This window comes from Moschus berezovskii, chromosome 26, assembly GCF_049115385.1.
Source record: "Moschus berezovskii isolate FMDL1 chromosome 26, NW_MosBer_1.0, whole genome shotgun sequence".
NCBI classification, from domain to species: domain Eukaryota; kingdom Metazoa; phylum Chordata; class Mammalia; order Artiodactyla; family Moschidae; genus Moschus; species Moschus berezovskii.
The window spans coordinates 21,264,169-21,286,516 of record NC_142485.1 but is presented as its reverse complement, the minus strand read 5'-3'; the positions used below and the strand labels follow the sequence as shown (position 1 = coordinate 21,286,516).

General features: G+C 43.9%; 1 protein-coding gene across 3 annotated transcripts in view; it reads right to left on the bottom strand.

Annotated features, from left to right (window-relative positions):
- Positions 1 to 22,348, bottom strand: part of TRMT9B (tRNA methyltransferase 9B (putative)) — a 69,557-nt gene that overhangs the window by 23,291 nt on the left and 23,918 nt on the right. For all 3 annotated transcript variants that reach the window (XM_088832629.1, XM_055416525.2, XM_088832630.1), the window contains one exon: positions 3,819 to 4,014. The gene's annotated coding sequence lies outside the window, so the exon portion shown is untranslated. The remainder of the gene's footprint in view (positions 1 to 3,818; positions 4,015 to 22,348) is intronic.

Here is a 22,348-nt window from a genome sequence, read left to right as displayed (position 1 = left end):
GGCTCCATCTACAAGCTCAGAATCTGTAGTATTTGAAGAGCACCACGTGGAGACCTTTCCATAATTCTTCCCCAACGTTGCCCAGCTTCTACCATGAACAAGTAACTTCAAAGAGTTGTTTGAAAGCATGTGAACGGTATAAGTCCGTTTTGTTGTATTTTACACTTAAGATTATATTCTGCAGAATATGTAGCTGACTGTGAAATTAATTTGCAGAGCTGGAGCCATCCAATTTGACATTCTTGATACTCTGTGGATTTATATTTCCTGCTCTGTGTGCATGCTAAGTTGCTTCAGTCATGTCTGACTCTTTGTGACCCTATGGCCTGAAGCCCTCCAGGCTCTTCTGTCCATAGGATTCTCCAGGCAAGAATACCAGAGCGGTTGCCATGCCCTTCTCCTCAGGAACCTGCATCTCTTAAGTCTCCTGCATTGGCAGGTGGGTTCTTTACCATTAATGAAAACTGGGAAGCCCTTCCTGCACTATACGTATATGCAGATTCCTTGTGAATGTGGTCCTATGACTAAGCTAGTAAGTCCAGTACTACAGTACTAGCGTAGGGTTCCAGCTGAAGCTAGGGATGTGGGCTTTGCTTTTAGCCAGGCTCCTAATCTGCATGCTGACAAACTTGAAGAATAAGTCACAGAAAGTGATGCCCTGCACATCTGAGAATGAGTTTGGATTTTAAGTGCAGTGCAAAGTGGTTCCCTGGAGAGCAGAAGAGGGGAGAGAAAGTGCTAGGAAGCTAGTAGGAGGGGTCAGTGGCTTGGTGTGTTTTCTGTGGAGAGAGGACCAAACAGAGAAACATCAGCATTTCTTGCTTCTAGCCACAGGGTGGTCAGTAATAGGTCACAGATATTTGGTTTTCCTGTTCTGGGCGTGTAACTAGGGTAACACTTCTCCACCCAGCTTGATTCAGGCAAAGCCACAGGATGTGCTTTGACCATTACACGTGATCAGAAAAGATCTGGGCAGAGGAAAATTTCTGGGCAGAAGTTTTACCAGCCAGAGTGTGTGTCTGCGATCCTGGAAGCACCAGCCCAGGTCTCCAAGTGACTGCTCTTGATGGGTGGACAGTATGCATGTTTTTAGCCAAAAATAGGGCAATACACAGCTCATCAAAAGAGATGTGGATTATCTACCTAGATAATGGAAAAGTAAACTCTATCAGCCACGTTCTGTTAGAAGATCACTTGTTACTATGTGAGTTTGTCCTGTTTTTTCCTTCATAAACATTAACACTTTTCTCATTACTGTAGATAGAACTAAATTGGGAGAAAACTGAATATAATTCTGTCTCCCACTTTTTGAAATTAATACTGTGAGCCAAGGAAGGAAAGGAGAGAGGCAGGGAGCAAGGATGCTAATATCTGTGGGCCTGAGAGCATGAAGGCGTCAAGGTGTTGCTGAAAGCACTTTCTGTCAACGTGTGTGGGTGGGTGTGTACTTAACAATAACATGTTAGTCTGAAAAGTAAGAGGATCTGTCAAAGGTAGTAGTGGAAAAACATTTGGAGATATGAGATTCTAGGGAATATGTAATCTGTCCCCAAGCCTGAGCCCGTGCATTTATGACCATTATTTACAGGCCTAGACATTTTAGAAATTAAATACTTTTAAAAACCTGTGCTTATCTGCTCTTCCTTTGAGGAACTGTACCTCCCTTTGGACTTCAAATGATGTTGGAGCCTGCCAGTCATGTAGGACAGGGGTGGACACATGACCTCATCTAAGAAAATCATTCTCTCTCCCCTGGGAAACTGACAAGAGATAGTTGAAGCCAAATCACTAGAGGAAATATCCTCCAGTTTCTCCTAAGTCTTACCTTTCCTGAGGTTTTTTTTTTTCCCTATTCTATCAGCTACTTGATATAATCCCAAAAGGTCCCTTCTTGCTTGAGGAAGAGTTTGTTTTGCGGGCAGAGGACTTTAGTTATTTCAGACTTCAATGCATCTTCATGATCATAGCATGGACCTTAGGGGGTGCCACGGTGGAAAAGAAGTGCTGCGGCCTCCAGCGTCCCGGCAGGACTTGGCTCCCACAGATGGAAGGACTCTGGTTGGAGTCCTGGAAACGGAACGCTGGGATGCAGTGTCCTGTTGGGACCAGTGCCAGCCTAAGAGATGAGCAGACTGTTCTACTGCCACCATCTTTGCTACTGCAACATCTTTTTTTTTTATGTCCACAGCCTAGAATCTGAGCTGTTATTACAGCTTCCTAGTCGGTCTCTCTGTCCCCCTTGACTCCCTCCCACTCCCCCCACTTGTCACCTATAATACATCCATAATGCGGGGAGGTTGAAATACTCTTTTTTCAGTTACCATTCACTTGCTGGAGACATATCCTATAGTAAAAGGCGACTGCAAAGACTACACTGCATGATGCTGTTCTTGGCTTGATGGAAGTAGCTTGTACTCTCCCTCCAAGAACTCAAGAAAAGCAATTTAGAATCTCTATTTTCATGCTGGTACTGGATAGTTTTCATCTAATATCCATTTGATCATCTCCTCTCCCTGTTGAAAACCCTTCAGGAGACCTCTCTGGGACAAAGCTTACACTCTTCCATCCAGTATTCAGAAGCTTCCAGGACCTGATCTCAGTCTGGCTTTCCAGCCATATTCTCTTACTGCGACAACTCAAATTCTCAGCTCCACCCAAAGAACTCTACTCACATTTCCCTGAGTGGGGACCTTGTTTACAGCTCCTCATTCAGGTCTTTGCTAAAGTCAGCAGGCTCTTCTTTCTCATCTGTAGTGCTTCCCTTCTGAAATCTTATCTGCTCTTCGAAGTCTGGCTCAGCCTCCCCCTTCTCTATAAAGACTTCATGGATAGCTATCAATAAAAATAATCATTTCCCCTAGTATTTCTATATATTGCATATTTATTATTGCTGTCACTCTTAGAGCATTTCTCCTGATTCTGTCTTGAACTTTCAACTCTGTGTATGTTCCCAGCTTGATTAGAAGCTCCTGGAGGGCAGAACTGAAATTGGACCTCTCTTTTACATGTATCATAGTGCTTTCACTTAGTAGTTAATTGTAGAACCAATGAACTCTTTACTTAGCTCCCTATGCAAGACAACAATGCTTTACTCCAGGTAAACTGGTCCTCAAATATTCGATCATAAATCACTAATCCCCTGATAAGAGTCAAGAGGCTCTCAGAGGCTCCCAAGGCTAAAACTAAGCTTTCCCGGTCATGTTTTGTGTTTCATAATTTCCCTTCCCTTGCAGAGGCCTATTCAGAGATATACCCTAGACACAAAACAGTCCCAGTTTTATAACTGAAAACAAATATAAATACTGTAAATTGTTCTCTTATTATAAATGCCACAGAAGACACATATTTTAAAAAGAGCATAGGGCTGCTTTAAATTTCAAAGATATATTCAAACTGTGATTCTAAAGTTTAAATACAAAATGGTCAAGTCAGGTCAAAGACTTTACTTACATTATAAAAAGACTTCATCATGATATAATTAAGTTTATGTAATCTTTTACAAAAATATTTAACGTATGGTACTTAAACCGACATTTTCAAATACAAATTATACTGCAACCTTTTGTATGATAAAACACTATCATTTCACAATATGCCGACGTCCTAGAAACACATTTTGTTCTCTAATAAAACACTGAATACATTCTTGTTATTTTAAAACTAGTTTCAAATTCTTTTTTCCACCTGGTGCAAAAATAAACTCTAGCTTACTTTATATCACAATGTCATAACTTTTAAATGATAGGAATTGGGCCTAATTAGGTTTACTGAATATGCTCATATTATGTGAATTGCTGTAATAACTGAAAGCTACTAACCTGAGTCATCTTGTGATTACAGAAAATTACTTCTTGTCTTTTTGATTCATGGCAGTTTCCACCCTCAGAGAGTGACAGTTGCTCATAATTTTCTCAGTGTGTAATGTAAACGCAGTGTAGTGGGAGGAGAATCAAACAGCGAGGTCCTTTCACGCGGTGAGCCACTGTATATGAGTCTTCGCAGGGAATACAGGCTCTATTAGGGAAAAAAAGTACTAAAGTTCATTTTACATAATACAACTATTGAACCAGCTATAGCCCACGCTAACTTCTTGACATATTCCTGAATTACCCAGAAAAGAAGGGATTAGAATGAACTGTTAATATATGGAATGTGCCAGAACTATAAGAGCATTTTCTAAATCAATCCCTCAGCTTTCTGTAAAACACCCAGTACTTTCTCCCCAAATTAAATAGGATGATTTAATCTTGTTCCTCAAAAAAATTACAAGTACTGAGAGTCAACATCGAATCCAGTGGTTTAATTACTGTAACTTTTTAAGACATATGACTAAATGTTATTAAGTCATCCCAGTACAATTTAACTGTTCAATATTTGTTCTTATTATCAGCTATTTCCATGTCACTTTGACAAGTACCCCTAGTTATTCTTCACTGTTCACATTTATTTTTTTTCTTTTTACATAATAGAATAGGTTTGTCATGAAATTCATCAAAAGACTCTGAGTTACATTAAAAGGAGGACATATGCAGAAAAACACTCTGTAATGGGGAGGTCTTGGGGTGTAACATGAGGTCTGGAGAGATGCCTGGTGCAGTCGGAAAAGCCGGTCGGTTAACATCTGGGGGCCTGATTCATCTGTAAATGAGGCAAATGGACTTTCATCTTGGTCACAGTTCTCAGTCACTTTCCTCGGTCTTCACGTCCTTTGCGTACGCACCTTAGTACCACAAACTGTGCCCCTGTATTACACATAGTGATTCTCAGGATGGTGGGGTGGGATGTCCGTGGCGTCCCTGAACTTGCTGGGGCTCTCCACCCACCCCAGTCCTGATCCCTGTTTAAGAAGCACTGATCTGTGTGTGCTTTGCAGAGCTTCTCTCTGGTCTTCAGAGTATGTATATAACCCATCATCTCTCAGTCACAGGCAGGCATACGATCTGTACCACTGAGAGCCACGAAGGTTGGCACTTTAGGAAGAACACTTAGAAAGAGTCTTGAAAGAGTTACTAGTCAAAAGATTTCATCTTTCCTTTGGCAGTTCCAAGCCTGCCTGAACCAAAGGAGAGGATGTTTTGTGTGTGTTGTGTCTGTCACATATTCTTTCTTTCTTTAATTAATTTATTTTTAATTAGAGGATAACTGCTTTAAATACCGTGTTAGTTTCTGCTGTACATCAACATGAATTGGGCCATATGTATACATACATATGTCCCCTCCTCCTTGAACCTCCCTCCCACCTCCCACCCCATCCCACGCCTCTAGGTTGTCACAGAGAAGCAGGTTTGAGCTCCCTGCATCAGACAGTGGATTCCCACTGGCTGTTTGACACATGGTAATTTATATGCTTCTAAAATTCTCCAAGCTAGGCTTCAGCAATATGTGAACCGTGAACTTCCAGATGTTCAAGCAGGTTTTAGAAAAGGCAGAGGCACCAGAGATCAAATTGCCAACATCTGCTGGATTATGGAGAAAGCAAGAGAGTTCCAGAAAAACATCCATTTCTGCTTCATTGACTATGCCAAGGCCTTTGACTGTGTGGATCACAATAAACTGTGGAAAATTCTGAAAGAGATGGGAATACCAGACCACCTGACCTGCCTCTTGAGAAACCTGTATGCAGGTCAGGAAGCAACAGTCAGAACTGTACATGGAACAACAGACTGGTTCCAAATAGGAAAAAGAGTACATCAAGGCTGTATATTGTCACCCTGCTTATTTAACTTATATGCAGAGTACATCATGAGGAACACTGGGCTGGAAGAAGCACAAGCTGGAATCAAGATTGCTGGGAGAAATATCAATAACCTCAGATATGCAGATGACACTACCCTTATGGCAGAAAGTGAAGAGGAACTCAAAGGCCTATTGATGAAAGTGAAAGAGGAGAGTGAAAAGGTTGGCTTGAAGCTTAACATTCAGAAAACAAAGATCATGGCATCTGGTCCCATCACTTCTTGGGAAATAGATGGGGAAACAGTGGAAACAGTGTCAGATTTTATTTTTGGGGGCTCCAAAATCACTGCGGATGCTGATTGCAGCCATGAAATTAAAAGACGCTTACTCCTTGGAAGGAAAGTTATGACCAACCTAGATACCATATTAAAAAGCAGAGACATTACTTTGCCAACCAAGGTCCATCTAGTCAAGGCTATGGTTTTTCCCGTGGTCATGTATGGATGTGAGAGTTGGACTGTGAAGAAAGCTGATTGCCAAAGAATTGATGGTTTTGAACTGTGGTGCTGGAGAAGACTCTTGAGAGTCCCTTGGACTGCAAGGAGATCCAACCAGTCCATTCTAGAGGAGATCAATCCTGGGTGTTCATTGGAAGGACTTATGCTAAAGCTGAAACTCCAATACTTTGGCCACTTCATGCGACGAGTTGACTCACTGGAAAAGACTCTGATGCTGGGAGCGATTGGGGGTGGGAGGAGACAGGGAAGACAGAGAATGAGGTGGCTGGATGGTATCACCGACTCGATGGACATGAGTTTGAGTGAACTCCGGGAGTTGGTGATGGACAGGGAGGCCTGGCGTGCTGTGGTTCATGGGGTCGCTAAGAGTCGGACACGACTGAGCGACTGAACTGAACTGAACTGAACTGATGCTATTCTATCAATTTGTCCCACCTTTTTCTTCCCCCACTGGATCCACAAGTCTGTTCGCTATGTCTGTATCTCCATTGCTGCTCTGCAAATAGGTTTATCGGCACAACCTTTCTAGATTCCACATATATGCATTAATATATGATATTTGTTTCTCTCTTTCTGACTTACTTCACTTTGTATAATAGGCTCTAGGTTCATCCACCTCATTAGAACTGACTCGAACACATTCCTTTTCATGGCTGAGTACTATTCCATAGTATATATGTACCACAGTCTATGTATTCCATTCATCTGTCAGTGGACATCTAGGTTGCTTCCATGTCCTGGCTACTGTAAATAGTGCTTTAATGAACATTGGTATACATGTGTCCTTTTCAATTACGATTTCTCAGGGTCTATGCCTAGTAGTGAGATTGTTGGGTCATATGGCAGTTTTATTCCTAGTTTTTAAGGAACAGGAGATGATGTTGTCTGGAACTCCATTCTAGTGGCAAAACCTAAAGTTCGTCACCTCCGGTTCACCCTTCTTGCCCTGATCTAGGGGCTGCTCTGTCCCCAGCCAGCCTAAGCACCTTGCCTTCAGGCATTAGTATCCAAATGCATTCACCCTCTCAGTTGGGCACTGAGGACAGGGTGTTCTGAGACTTAGTCAGAAAGTGTAGCGGATGAAAAGAATTTCAGATAGTGTAGCAGGCATGTGTGAGTTACTGGGGTGTAAAAGAAAGCAGGGGTGGGGAACTTCTCTGTTCACCCAAATCATATTCCTCAAACACCTATAAAGATAATTGACTTCCCATAAGTTTACTAAATTATGATCCAAACTTGCCTCTGTTAAAAATGAATCATTTTATCTTTTCCAAGGAGTTTATGGGCAAAGACAAACTAGGGTAGTATGTTTCTTTTAATAAATTGAACTGGATCAGTCCTTTCATTTTATCAGCCACACATCTTTGGGTCTTGAGACAACAGTATGAAGGGTTACCCACTTCCGAAGACCCCTACAGCTGCCCTGCAGATGAGGAAGATTCCTCTGTTTGAACAACAGAAAAGGGGGGGAATGTAAGAATAGGTTAGCATAAGAACGGCCATCTTAGAGGCTGGAAAAACCATTTTTACTGAGTACGTGACTTGAGGGAGGAAGAACTAGATAAAACCTGGAAGACAAGTTAATCTTAAGTACCAGGAAGGTAAGTTAATCTTAAACACCAAGGATGTGGGCAGCTTCGACACTGAAAATTAGGTAAACAGGTCTGATAAACTTATCTCCTTAAGACCCCAGGAGACAGATAGGCACAGCTGTGTGTGTGTGTAATGAAAAAATTCCTGTGAGTTAGGTAATTTAGAAATATCATGATTTGAAAATGCTATATAACCCCTTGGCTCTGAGTGCTCGGGGTCCTTGTTGAAACCCGCTGTGTCGGGCGGACACTTGGACCCCAGCTAGCTGGAAATAAACCTCGCTGTGTGTCTTGAAAAAAAAAAAAAATGCATTTCTTCTTCTTTTCTCCTTGAATAAATGGGAAACCATCTTTGAGAACAAAGGTGACTCAAACCTTACAAAATTTTGAGGTTAACCATGTGTGTGTATTTTCCTGGGAAGAGACTCAGCACCTCAAACTATGTCTCAGGGGAAAAATTCATTTTTGGAAAAAAAAGTAATTTCTGTATTAAATTAAAAAGATTCATTCATTCATTCAACAAATACTAATTGAACTTTTATTATATATAAGGTGCTAGGGATAAAGATTTTTTAAGTCTCCCAATTTAGGAATCCGAAGTTTAATATAGGAAGCATACAAAGAAATAGAAAATCAAAATATGGTACTACTTTCACTTTCAGTATGGATACATCCTGAGAGCTTTTGAGCTTCTGAATCCCTAAACTAATTATGCCTTGCCTGTTTTACCTATTGATCGACAGGTCAATCAGTTGATTGATAAATTAATAGATAAAACAGACTACTACATCATGATCTTTGGGCCATCATCAAGTATTTAAAACCACAGATGCCCAGAGCCCACACCTGGTGTGAGGAATGTTACGATCCAGGTGTGCACAGGTTCTATAGGAACTGTAGGTGAGGCAACTCATCCAGCCTGTACTGGGGGAGGGGCAGTGAAGGCGCCCTTGAGAGGCTGACAGCTCAGAAGACGGTAGGGCTGAGTCAGGAAAAATGAGAGTGGGCGATTCTAGCTATCAGAAACACCGTATACGAAAAAGAAATGAGACTCTTTGATGAACTTCAAGTAACTTAACAATAATAGCAAGACATGCACACACACAATGTGTATTAGTTATTTACTGTTATTGAGGCCCTGTTACAAGCATTTAACATATATTAACTCATTGACTCTACACAATAACTAAACAAAAGAGGAACCACCATGTTCCCACTTTACAGATAAGGAAGCAGAGGCACGGAGAACACAAGTGACTTTCCGTGGTTACATAGCTAGTAAGTGGCAGAGCCAGGATTTCAGAGCAGAAAGTTAGATTCCTGACTTCAGTCTCTTAACTGTACAGTCAGTGGGGATGCAGGAAGGGAGAACGGGGGATACTATAAGAACCTGGAAGAGTCAGACCACATAGGACCTAGTTTAACTTTCTAAGCAGTTTAGATCTTTATCCTGAACATAATGGTGAACAACAATTACGTCAGTGAGAGAAAAGACAAATTTGGATTTGGTTTCCAGAAATCCACAGCAAGAGCGTAGACTAGTGTTCCCTGGACAGGTTCATAGAGAAAGAACCTAGTGAAATCCTTTAGACAGAGAATGATATTAAGGATGCTTAGGAGGGCGTGAGATACAGGACATATTAAGGAGAGAACATCACATTAGTAGGACTTGTTAACGGATGAACCGTCTAGTCAAAGCCATGGTTTTTCCAGTAGTCATGTATGGATGTGAGAGCTGGACCATAAAGAAGGCTGAGCATCGAAGAATTGATGCTTTCAAACTGTGGTGTTGGAGAAGACTCTTGAGAGTCCCTTGGACAGCAAGGAGATAAAACCAGTCCATCCAGAAGGAAATCAACCCTGAATATTCATTGGAAGGACTGATGCTGAAGCTAAAACTCTAATACTTTGGCCACCTGATGTGAAGAGCTGACTCACTGGAAAAGATTCTGGGAAAGACTAAAGGCAGGAGAGAAGGGGACAACAGAGGATGAGATGGTTGGATGACTCAATGGATATGAGTTTGAGAAAACCCCGATAGATAGTGAAGGACAGGGAAGCCTGGTGTGCTGCAGTCCGTGGGGTTGCAAAGAGTTGGACACGACTGAGTGACTAAACAACAACAAAAAGTGATGGAGTTAAGGCAAAGAACACGCTGAAGAGGAAGCGGTGATGCTGACCCTGTAAGAGGTGCCACCAGCATCCTAAAATAGAGGGAAAGAGAGTAAGAATGAAAGACAAAAGGAAACTTTGGTAATGACCATATATAAACTCTGAAAAGCTCTTCCCTTGGAATACCTGTGAATACGTCCAGAGAAGTTTACTTAAGATACTTGTATCTGCAGGAAAAAGGCTGTAAGAAGGACTAGGTGTTGGTAATGGAAATGCCATAGCGATCGGTAACACATTATATTTCGCATTATTGCCTGGGCTGTTTGTGTATATCCCTTATGTCTGTAACTGATGGCAGCATTTTCCAGATACGGACAGTGGAGCTCACGATCGCCGATGTCTTGTTGGGTACTGCAGTTTACACAGCATTCGGTCAATGTCTATGGTAAAAATACATGAAGAAAGGCAGAGAAGAATAAAACAGGGGGTACTTTAGATGGTGCTGAAGTTCGCCATCAGAGGGAGCACATCTGACCAAGGGCTCAGGTTTGGACATAACCTGAAGGACAACCAAGTAAGACGGACATGAAGCTCAGAGCAGGCTGAGCTTCATGATCTAGAGATCATTTAAAAATCTTTGTTCTAAAACTTGGCCGTGATATTTCTTTAACTCTTACCATTTACTTCCAAAGAGAGAAGGCATATAGTGTTCAGCCATAACCAACTCCTAGGCAACAGTTGCTTTGGCAGTTCTGAGAAGAACTGGGATGGGTGGCATTTACTCTCAAGAAACTACAAGCAAATGCAAGTGACTCAGAGCAAAACTGAATGACACCAGTGGGGAGCAAACATGATTGATTGACAGAAAAGCAAAGGCATCAAGTGATTGCAGCTTTTATAATTTGTGGTGATCCTTTAAGGATGAGTATTACTCCCTCCAAATAACGAGGTGAGCAAACCAGCTGCCTCTCTAATTAGTGTTCCTATGCTACACTGGCATCTGGTCCCATCACTTCATGGGAAATAGATGGGGAAACTGTGGAAGCAGTGTCAGACTTTATTTTTTTGGGCTCCAAAATCACTGCAGATGCTGATTGCAGCCGTGAAATTAAAAGACGCTTACTCCTTGGAAGGAAAGTTATGACCAACCTAGATACTATATTAAAAAGCAGAGACATTACTTTGCCAACCAAGGTCCGTCTAGTCAAGGCTATGGTTTTTCCCGTGGTCATGTATGGATGTTAGAGTTGGACTGTGAAGAAAGCTGATCGCCGAAGAATTGATGCTTTTGAACTGTGGTGTTGGAGAAGACTCTTTAGAGTCCCTTGGACTGCAAGGAGATCCAACCGGTCCATCCTAAAGGAGATCAATCCTGGGTGTTCATTGGAAGGACTGATGCTAAAGCTGAAACTCCAATACTTTGGGCACCTCATGCGAAGAGTTGACTCACTGGAAAAGACTCTGATGCTGGGAGGGGTTGGGGGCAGAAGGAGAAGGGGACGACAGAGAATGAGATGGCTGGATGGCATCACCAACTCAATGGACATGAGTTTGAGTGAACTCCGGGAGTTGGTGATGTACAGGGAGGCCTGGCGTACTGTGGCTCATGGGGTCGCAAAGAGTCGGACACGACTAAGAGACTGAACTGAACTGAACTGAACTGAATGCTACACAGGGGCTTCCCCTGTAGCTCAGTCGGTAAAGAATCTGCCTGCAGTGCAGGAGACCTGGGTTCGATCCCTGGGTTGGGAAGATCCTCTGGAAAAGGAAATGCAACCCACTCCAGTATTCTTCCCTGGAGAATCCCATGGACAGAGGAGCCTGGCGGGTTACAGTCCCATGTGGTCACAAGAGTCAGACACGACTTAGCAGCTAAAGAGAGAGAAAGAGAGAGATGCTACACGGAACCTCTTAACAATACACCAGAGGTTATAGCAGAAATGGTAGGAACAAAGGTAACTGGCATTTCTGGTTGAAATCCTATGAGCAGAACAAATTGAGGGCTTTAAAACAGTAACATATGTAACCCTGAGAGAATAGGACCCTCTGCAATCCCACCAGGGACTGAAAGGTTACCCTGGAGGAAATATATGTGAAAAGAACACGGATAAAATGAGGGGCACTTATTTTAGGGGGAAGATCAAATAGTCCCAAAGAAAATTTGGTTTTCTTGAAAATGTTCAAAAACTTGGGTGTCTACATTGACTTCATGTTGGAGCAGAATGGTATCTCCAGAATCTAAAAATAAAGGAAATGAAAGTGGTCATATCTGGGTGAGGAATGTGTGTCCCTGTGAGGCGTGGGGGTGGCCCCAGGAGGAGAGTACAAGGAAGTAGGAAATAAGAAAGTGCAGTATTGATTATGAGATCTGTTATCAAAGGCCACTCCTCCACGGGTGCAGACTGGGCAGTATTTATTATAACTGGATCGCAACTCATTTTGATGGTGTGGATTAGAGAATGCCAGAAAAGAACAAGACAATCAAAGATGAGATTTAAGAAAAAATGAAAATATAACACCTGACTTGCCCCAGGCATTTGCTACTGGTGTCAGTTTGACAAAACCAGTCCTCAGTCTGTGTTAAAATCGAGGGGCGGGGGTTGCCCCCCGGACAGCAGTGTAGAAGAAGATAGGTGTGATGTCCCTAAAGGCAAGACTGGAAAGAACACAACACATTTCCATCCCCTTTCCTCCTAGGGAGGGAGGTCCCAGCAGCCTGGGTGACAGGAAATGTCACTGTCATTTTGATGTGAAATGATTGTTCAAGCAGCTTTTACAGGAAGCCCGTGTGGTCAGCCATAACACTATAAATCATCTGGTGATTATTCTAAGAATGAAATTAAGGGGAGCAATGTGAGGATGAATTACATATTGTTGTATTTCATGAAAACATGTTTATAATACAACTGACCCCAAAGAGGGGCACTCATAGGGTTATTACTGAAACAAAAATCCGTGTATTTAAGGTGCAGGAAGAGAGTGTGTGTGCATAGCACAGTCAAATCTGGACTGTAGGTGTCTTCTGTAGACTCCACCTCCGTCTCACACCCCCTACTGCCTCAGCCTGAGCTGAAACCTTCCGTGTTAATCCAGGAGTTTCCGCAGACCTGGGAAACCTCGCCAGCTGCTGCTTTACCTGAAGGCGAGCACACACCTATATGTTTTTTAGAACCTATTCTTTACTGATGCCATTACTGCAGTGGATGATTTACCCTCCATAAAAGCTGGGAGGTCATCATTTTGAACTGAAAAAATCCTTTAAAATTAAATAAAATTTAGCTTTATGAGAAATTTACCTTTTGAAAATGTCTCATTTTACTAGAGATTGATGAAAACACCGTCAGACACCAGCGCTGTAGGAAGAATTGGGTCTGGAGGACCAGCTTAATAACATAGCTCTGAGATTCATTCTCTACAGCATCAGCACACTGATGAACAGTTCCCCCTCTTCAGACTTACAGAGGAAGTCCAAATACCTTAGCATCTCATAGAGCCCTGCACCGTCTGACCCCAGCCCACCCTCCAGCATCGCCTACACCCACCTCCATGCCTTGTGCCCCCGCAGTGCTTCTCAACGTGGCCAGCCCCCTGCCCCCCCAGAAACACCTGTCAGCTTAGTGACCCAGCAGATTTCCACGCAGGCACAAGCTCTTACCTAGGCTCACTGCTTGACATTGGTGACTTGCCATTCTCTCAGCGCTTTAGACATTTGAGGTCTTCATGCTTTTTGCTCACCTGTTCCCTCTGCCTGGAATCACCTGTCTCCTCCAACCCACCTGCCAGACAGTTCTCTTCAAAGGTTCAGCTTGGGTCGTTTTCTCTACGAAGCCTTTCCTGTCCCCAGCTAGATTCACTGCCTTCTTCCCCCTGTGTGTCTACCCTGTGTTATACAGAAGCTCACAGCACTAGTGTTTTGGTGGCCATTGTCTCCTTGTTCTGGGCTGGCTCACGTCCAGCTGTGTTTGTGATTAGGGATGACCTCTAGCGTGCGGTTCTGGTGAACGAGGGCCTTGCCCTTCTGCACAGATGCTGAAGCGGGCAGAGTTTCCTGCCCCCAACTCCTGGAGGGATGGTGTGTTAGTGTGTTAGGGCTGCCATAACAGAGTACCACAGAGCCGCTGTCATACCGAGTGAAGTAAGGCAGAAAAACAAGTATTGTATATTGATGCATGTGTGTGGAATCTAGAAAAATAGTGCAGAGGAGTCTATTTCTAGGGCAGGCTCAGAGACACAGTCATCCAGAACAGACCTGTGGACACAGCAGGGGAAGGAGAGCTGGGGTGAATTGGGAGATTGGGACTGACGTATATACATGACTGGGTGTGAAACAGAGGGCTAGTGGGAGCTGCTGGATAACACAGGGAGCTCAGCTCAGTGCTTGGTGTTGACCTAGAGGGCTGCGATGGGGCAGGTAGGAGGAAGGTCCGAGAAGGAGGGGACATATGTATATGTGTATATGCATTGCGGATTCACTTTCTTGTACAGCAGAAACTAACACAACATTGTAAAGCAATTATACTCCAGTTAAAAAAATAAAGTACCACAGACGGGTGGTAAACAACAGGAATTATTTTCTCACAGTTCTGTAGGCTAGAAGCTCAAAGTCAAAGCGTCAGCAGGGTTGGTTCATTCTGAGGGCTATAAAAGAAGAATCCGTCCAGGCCTTTCTGCTTGACTTGGAGATAGTCGTCTTCTCCCTTCTCACGCCAGGCTCCCCTTTCTTTCACCAACTCCCAGAGCTCATTCAAACTCATGTCCATCAAGTCGGTGATGCCATCCAGCCATCTCATCATCTGTCTTCCCTTCTCCTCCTGCCTTCAATCTTTCCCAGCATTAGGGTCTTTTCCAATGAGTCAGTTCTTCTCATCAGGTGATCAAAGTATTGGAGTTTTAGCTTTAGCATCAGTCCTTCCAATGAATATTCAGGACTGATTTCCTTTAGGATGGACTGGTTGGATCTCCTTGCAGTCCAAGGGACTCTCAAGAGTCTTTTCCAAACTACAGTTCAAAAGTGTCAGTTCTTCAATGCTCAGCTTTCTTTATAGTCCAATTCTCATATCCATACATGACTACTGGAAAAATCATAGCTTCGACTAGATGGACCTTTGTCAGCAAAGTAGTGTCTCTGCTTTTTAATTTGCTGTTTAGGTTGGTCATAGCTTTTCTTCCAAGGAGCAAGTGCTCCTTGGAAGTCACCATCTACAGTGATTTTTGAGCCCAAGAAAATAAGTCTGTCACTATTTCCATTGTTTCCCCATCTGTTTACCAGGAAGGGATGGGACCAAATGCCATGATCTTAGTTTTTTGAATGTTGAGTTTTAAGCCACCTTTTTCACTTTCCTCTTTCACTTTCATCAAAAGACTTTTGTTCTTCTTCACCTTCTGCCATAAAGCTGGTGTCATCTGCAGGTTATTGGTATTTCTCCCAGCAATCTTGATTCCAGCTTGTGCTTCATCAGGTCGAGCATTTTACATGATGTACTCTGCATATAAGTTAAATAAACAGGGTGACAATATGTCCATGTGCTAACCTCTTGAATTTCTAAATGTGACCTCTTTTGGAGAAAGCCTTTTGCAGATGTGATTAAGTCATAAAGATCTTGAGATGAGATTCTCCTGGATCCAGGTGGGCCTTAAATCCAATAACAAGCATTCTTATAGGAGACGGACGAGAAGACTACTAAAGACAGAGGCAGAGGCTGGAGCTATGCTTCTAAGCAGAGGAGCCCCTGGAGCCAACAGCAGCTGGAGGAGACAAACACAGACCCTCCCTGGAGTCTCCAGTGGGAACTTGGCCCTGTCTTCTCAGACCGTCTTGGTTTGTGCCCATATTCCAACCTAGACTCTCTTGATTCCGTGCAGTCCCTGTGCATTCAGAAATTTTTCTTTCTTACTGAAGATATCTAGACTTAACTTCCGTTGCTTGCAATAAAAAATTTTGACGAATTTTTAGAAGTATAAGAAGTTGTTATAGTCCAGTCTATTCAGAGAAATATGACAATTCTGAAAAGCATCATTAATGTTCCCAAAAGGAATCTGGCAGCTAATGGCTTACAGTAGCAAAAGGCTAAACCTGTCAACCCCCACGTGGTCGTAGGAATTAGGTGCCGAGAGAGGCATGTGGTGATCCAGCAGTGCCGTTCCCAAGAACAGTAGAGCAGGCCATGATGAATTCTGGAAGGGCAGTAAGATATTTGCAGAGCTTCAGAAGGACTAAAACAAACAGAGATCGCATTATTCTTAACCCAAGCCTGATTCTCTTATCTCTTGAAGCTGTAGCTGAAAATTAAACTCCAAGTTAGAGTCTGTGGTTTACCAAATTAGGTGAATTTGCAGAGTCACTATTTTATGAAAAAGTTAGACATTTCTTGGGAGGAGAGATTGGGACCCTGAGAACAGGACTGAGAATTAATGGGTGCAGCACCTCCTTACTTCCTTGTAGACCCTCCAGTCCCCCACCCCCACAGTGGGTTTCTTGTAAGAGGGACACAGTTCACCCCCTCCATGCCTACAAAATACCCCCACCTCTCACTGTCCCCAGCTCTGTACCAGTCACGTTCCTGCATGGTCCAGGGAGACAAAGGCAAGCCCTGAAGGCTTGCACCCCAGGAGAATTACAGATAGCTGAAGCTAGAAAGCAGAGAACTCTGGGGTAAATGTCCACACACATGGATTCAGAGGGGAACTGGCAAAAAGAAATATAATTTTAGATTGTCCCAGGTTTATCTATGACAGGTGCCCTTACCAGATGTTCTGCCACCTGACCAAAGCAAGGGGCTCCTAGGAGCCTGCCCATCGGGTACATCAGAGTCTGGGCTCAGTAGTGGCCCAGACAGAATGGAGATGCCACACATGGCTTGGCCAGAGGTCAGCTAAGGTCTTGTGAGATGGCTGCTGCATGCATGGAGTGGTTGCTGGATTGCTGACAAAGAAACACAGTTCAAGGAAGAATCCTATGGCTAGGCTTCTCAGAAGGGCTCACTATATGAGGATATCTTGTTGTTGTTTATTTTTAATTATTTATTTTGGCTGCATCAGGTCTTAGTTGAGGCATGCAGGATCTTTGTTGTGGTAGGCAGGCTTCTCTCCAGTTGCGGCTCTCTGACTTATTTGCCCCATGGCATGTGGGATCTTAGTTCCCTGACCAGGGATTGAACCCACGTCCCCTACATTGCAGGGCAGATTTTTAACCACTGGACCACCAGCAAAGTCCCTCTGTGGCCGAATATTTTTGACTGAAGAATATAAGATGGCCAGGTTACCTCCTCCTCCACTACTCCATAGCCTTGACTCCTTGGGAGCAGGAACCTCTTGGGATGCCAGGTTGGCAAGGATGGAGGCTGTGTGTGTGTGTGTGTGTGCACGCATGCGTGCGTTCAATAATATGGTGCTTCTTCCAGGCTGACCCTGCTACCCCTATAACCAAGTGCTCAGTCAGTCAGTAGAGGTCCTAAACCTTCAGCCCAGGATGGGGTACAAAGCACCAAGGGAATCAGCCATTTGCCTGATGGTAAGGTGATTGTCTGGGGCCACTTTTCTTCATGGAGGGGGCAGCAAATGGAGGCAAATTACAAGGGGGAACGGGGCTTCCCTGGTGGCTCAGATGGTAAAGAATCTGCCTGCAATGCAGGAGAGTTTGGTTCAATCCCTGGATCAGGAAGATCTCCTGGAGAAGGGAATGGCTGCCCATTCCAGTATTCTTGCCTGAAGAATTCTGTGGACAGAGGAGCCTGGCAGTCTACAGTCCATTACACAACTGAGGGAGTAACACTTTCACATTTTTTTTCTTTGCCTTCCACGCTTCTGTTAGCAGCACCATCTCCTACCACCACCTCCAGGGGGCTCTTCTTTGCCCACAGGCTTCCAGCTGGGTTTGGTCAGTAAAGGGCAGAAGCAGGATTTGGGAGAAGACAGAGGTGCAGTTATTTATTACATCATATCAACTGCCTCCCACAAGGGCCTGAGTTTTAACAATGGCTTGTTTCTCTCCTGAAGGCCACAACTTCCATGGGCTGCTATCTCCTGAGATTAAAGTTCTCATTAAGTAACTAGTCTTATTTTCATGTTTTCTTTTTAAAATTGTTATTGGAATATAGTTGATTTACAATGTTGTGTTAGTTTCAGATGCACAGCAAAGTGAATCAGTTATGCATACACACATATCCACTCTTTTTTAGGTTCTTTTCCCATATAGGTCATTATAGAGTATTGAGTAGAGTTCCCTGTGCTGTACAGTAGGTTCTAATAAGATACCTATTTTGTATATAGTAGTGTGTATATATCAGTCCTAGTCTCCCAGTTTATCCTTCCCTGCCTTTCCCCCTAGGTAACTGTAAGTTTATTCCTAACTTTGTTACTACATTTCCGTTTTGTAAATAAATTCATTTATACCATTTTTTTTAAGATTCCACATCTAAGAGAGACCATATGGTATTTGTCTTTCCCTGTCTGGCTTACTTCACTCAATATGACAGTCTCGGTCCAGCCCTGTTGCTGCAATGGCATTATTTTATTCTACTAGTGTTTATCCCTCTCCCTTTCAAGCCCAGGATGATAAATGTGTCCAGCTGCTACCCCGGAGCACTTCACCATCCCTGGTCAGTTTCTCTAGGGACCCTGCCACTTGGGGATGAGACAGATATTTCCCTCTCTTCCCCAGGATGCTGTGTGGTGTGGGTGTGGGTGTGTGTGTGAGAGTGAGAGAGAGCAGGAAGTGGGTATCCACAGCACAGCAAAAACAATATCTCTAAATCAGTCATCTCCCCAGTGTCCAGGCCCTTCAGCATGGATGTTGCCCTAAGGGTCATAAAACCAAATTTCATATTGTGCTAAATTGCTTCAATCGTGTCCAACTGCTTGCAACCCTTTGGACTGTAACCTTCCAGGCTCCTCTGTCCATGGGATTCTCCAGGCATGAATACTGGAGAGGGTTACCATATCCTTCTCCAGGGGATCTTCCCAACCCAGGGATCAAATCTGCGTCTCTTGCATCTCCTGCCCAAATTTAATAGTATCCAGCCTTAAAAAGGAATGGAAATTCTGACATGTGCTGCAACATGGATGAACCTTGAAGACATTATGTCAAGTGATATAAGCCAGACACAGAAGGGCAAACACTGGGTGATCCATTTCTGTGAGCTTTCTAGAGCAGTCAGATTCACAGAGGCTGGGGTGGGGTCGAGATGGGGCCTGGGGGATTTAGGGGAGCGAGAGGGGGAGTTGCTGCTTCATAGAGAGGGAGTTTCAGCTTAGGGAGAGGAAAATCTTCTCGAAGTTGGTTGCACAAGAATGTGAAGGCACTTATGCCACTGTCTGTACACTTAACAATGGTTAAAATGGTAAGTTTTAATGGACTTCTGCCCGTCCTCCTGCATGACCTGCTTGGGTATTGTAGCAAGTAGTTTCAGCCCATGAGGCTAACTGCCCCCTCCTGTCTTTGGGACCATGCCTGTTGTGAAGTTGTGGGCCCTACACCCCTTTCACAACCTGTGTTGTGGGCGTGAGGGCCCTGCAGACAATATTTCTTCCTTGCCAAGTGGCTTTGCACCCTTGACACAGTGCACCAAAGCAAGTCCTGGATGTGAGAGGAGGGAGGGGGACCAGCCCCTTTCTGGTTGCTTCCTGTTCCTGCGAGTGTCACCCAGCAACAGCCTGGTGCCCCGGCAGGCCATTTGTTTCTGGGAGCAGTCAGTCCCCAGCTCTTTCCCGCTCTCCAAACCTCAGCCCTTTGCATACCCCCAAGAGACACCTCCATGCTAGCCAGAGCCCAGGCCAAGAGATCTGCTCCCAGACCCTCAGGACCCCCTGTCTGGGCTCTTGAGGAAACAGCTCCAGCTGGCCAGTGCCGGCTTCCCAGAGTCTGGGTCCTACCTCCATAGATCCTCTAGTTCCTGGGGTGTGGTTGCTGCTCTCGGGGCCCCTCCTCTAAGCCTCCAGGTTCTGAAAAGCCCACTCTCTCTTCTTGGTTCCCCCAACGCAGGGTGGCAATTCAGTTGCTTTCACTGTCCTGCCCCTATGACTTTTGATCCTCTAATATCTGTTTAACCATCTCCTTACATTAAATTCTCTCTGTTAATGTAACTGGTGAGGTTTCTGTTTTCCTGATAGCATATTGACTAATATTACTGAATTCCTACACTTCTGTGCAAGAAATGAAAACAAGAGAGTGTGTTCCATTTCAACAACCTGCTCCAGTTGCTTATTGCCTATCTGCTTTACCTAGTTTGTAAGCACCACGGAATCAGTTGTTTTTGGTTCACTGATCTATACACCCTGTGAATGCAGGGTGAACCGCAGTTTGGCACATAGCAGGCACCCATGTCATCTTCGTTGGATAAATGAATAGGAAACATTTAATTTGAATATAAAAAAACAGAATAATTCTAGTCATGAAAATGTACTTGTAATATATAAATATACATGCAGATATATCCGGGGGAAAATAAGTAGCTGGAATTTGCAAACCTCTTTCTGAAATTATAGTAGTATCCACTTTATGTTTCCTCCATTCTCTTATTTAATAATTTTACTCAGTGGGGGTTTCTCCATATTTTTCTTGTGCTTTTAGGGCATGTTATCCATAAGTAGTCAGTCAATGTGATATTGTGATTTATACTAAGAAATATGTATTCGCCACTGTTCCTGGTCCAGGGCTTCTAAACCCATATAATTTCCTATATGAAAGCCTTAGGAGCATCTTTTGTTATGTGTGTTTTTCTCAGTTCCTGAAACGGTTCCAGAGCATAGAGGTGAAATGGGTGCCTTTTGTTATTAATAAATAACAAGCCCCTTTCAACCACACCAGAGTTTCCGTTAATGAGGTGACCTTTGGAAAGTCCCTAAGGATGAGGCTGGTTGCCTGGGGGACCATGTGATTAGAGAGTTGGACCTAGAGGCCTATCCCTCAGACCTCCAGAGAGTTCAGACACCAAGGGCCAAGGATTTAATCAATCACTCCTCCATAAGAACGTCAAAGGATAGGATTTGGAGAGCTTCCATGTTGGTGGACAGAAACCCGTCCATGTGTCAGGAGGGTGTCACGCTCTAAGCTCCAAGGGGCAGAAGCTTGGGGCCTTGAAAGGTCTAGATCCTGCCCTGTGCATGTCTTCCATCTGGCTCTTCCTGAGTTGTACGTTTTGAGAGACAAGCTGGTAACCCAGGAAGTAAAATGTTTTCCTGAGTTCTGTGAGCCACTCCAACAAATTCATCTGAGTGGGAGGTCATGGGAACCACCAGTTTATAAGCAGTCAGTCAGAGCACAGATGACAACCTGGACTTGCCACTGGCATCTGAAGTGTGTGTGTGGGATGGTGGTGGGAAGGACGGTGGCAGTCTGGTGGGACTGAGCACTTATCTTGTGTGTCCGAGCCTGCTCAGGTGGGCGGCGTCAGGATTGAGTTAAATTGTGGGACACCATCTGGTGCAGCAGAGGTGCCTGACGTGTGGGAAAGGGCCACACCTGGGGACCAACAGTGAAGCGATGTGAGAGCAGAGGAGACGCTCACGAGGGTGTTCTTCCTTTACATTCATTCAGTCGATAAAATACACAATTTGAAAACTGAAACACCAGTGCGTTTAACTTCACAAATAAAAGACTTCAAAAGGAGAACTCGGGGAATTTTGACATGATGAAAAAATAACTGTATTGGGAGACCACATAGACTCACGTCATCACTGCTGTGTGACCTTGGCAAGTCAACTTCGCCTCTCTGGGTATCTGTGACTTCACCTTTGATATAAAAAAGTAGAGATCATTTGTAAAGTGCCTTCATTTAAGACTCTGATTCTTCAGGTAGAAGAGTGCTTTACCATCCCAAGAGCACAAGAGAACTTTCAAGCCTTGAGAGTCTATCCCAGATTCGAATTTCTTCTCATCACTGTCCTCAGGCATATCCTTTCCATAGACAGAGCCTCGCAAAGTGTGAAGTGACGGACGGTCGAATAAAAAACTTTGGTGCCAATTCCTATTTCCAGGTCCAGATGAAATTCTAATTTTCTGTAGCTCATACTTTTTAAACTTGCCTGGATGTCTTTAAGACCCTAATCCGCGGAGCAGTGTTAATATTGAAAGCTGCATGAAACATCTGACACACGGAATACATTGCAAAAGCTCAAGAGAGACCAGGTCAGAGCAGCCAGCTCTTCTCTTTCTCTGACATTTAAACGGATCAGACAGCCCAGAACGCACCAGCCCGACTCTGAGCAATGGGGCACAGGCTCACGGGAGGGAGCCATGAGAATGAACCGGAATAATGATCCACAGAAGGAACCGGAAAATGGCCCACAGAACGAACTGGGATAGTGGTCCATGAATGAAACTGGTAGTCCATGCAATGGACTGGAATAATGGCCCACGGAAGAAACTGGAATAATGGTGCAATACAAAGTAGTGTGCAACTGCTATAACTGTTCTCTCTTTACTGTTCTGTGTGATGGAGAGCAGTGCAACAT